Here is a 790-nt window from a genome sequence, read left to right on the forward strand (position 1 = left end):
TTTGAACGATCGCAGTGAAATGGTCTTTATATAGCCGTTTTTCCAATTAAATCTTCGGCGCTACAGTACGACGTAGAATTTGCTGCTGAGCTTGACTGGATTACAATTTGCAGTGATAATTAGAAATAGTTATAATACGAGTGCAAACGTGGTGAATGTGCTAAAATTATATTGACGTAGTCGTGGTGATCGTGCGTTTCTAGTAAATAACGTTTTTCGCACATGTTTATGGATACCCGTTAATTTGATCGTCTTATTATATTATATGTTTGAATTGTTTCATGCTGGCACTATTGGACTCACTACGACGAATTTATGCTGGAATACAACACGACTGGTTTTGTACAATTTTGTAGTATAAAACTACATTGAGTAATAAATTAGAGCTTATTTTACAATAGAAACGCACTTCCAACGAAGTTTGGTTGTTTGGATCATTGAACACTGAACACCGCTGCAGGTTGCATTAATTTCGCAATAATGCTAAGATACAATTATTAAGGCAGCAATAAAATTAGGCTTTATTCAAAATAGACGAAGTAGGTATACATGTGCTAAAACGGTGTACGTAAACATTTACTTGCGGCGATATTCGTTATAGTTATTCCATACTTAATTAAATAGAATTAAGCGACAGTTTAGATGATTATTCTTACTAGATATTGACAATAGTGCTTTACATAGATAAAATGAGAGAGAAGATCTCTCTCTCTCTCTCTCTCTCTCTCTCTCTCTCTCTCTCTCTCTCTCTCTCTCTCTCTCTCTCTCTCTCTCTCTCTCTCTCTCTCTC

The sequence above is a fragment of the Priapulus caudatus genome, unplaced genomic scaffold, assembly GCF_000485595.1.
Source record: "Priapulus caudatus unplaced genomic scaffold, Priapulus_caudatus-5.0.1 Scaffold1244, whole genome shotgun sequence".
In the NCBI taxonomy this organism is placed as follows: Eukaryota; Metazoa; Priapulida; class Priapulimorpha; order Priapulimorphida; family Priapulidae; genus Priapulus; species Priapulus caudatus.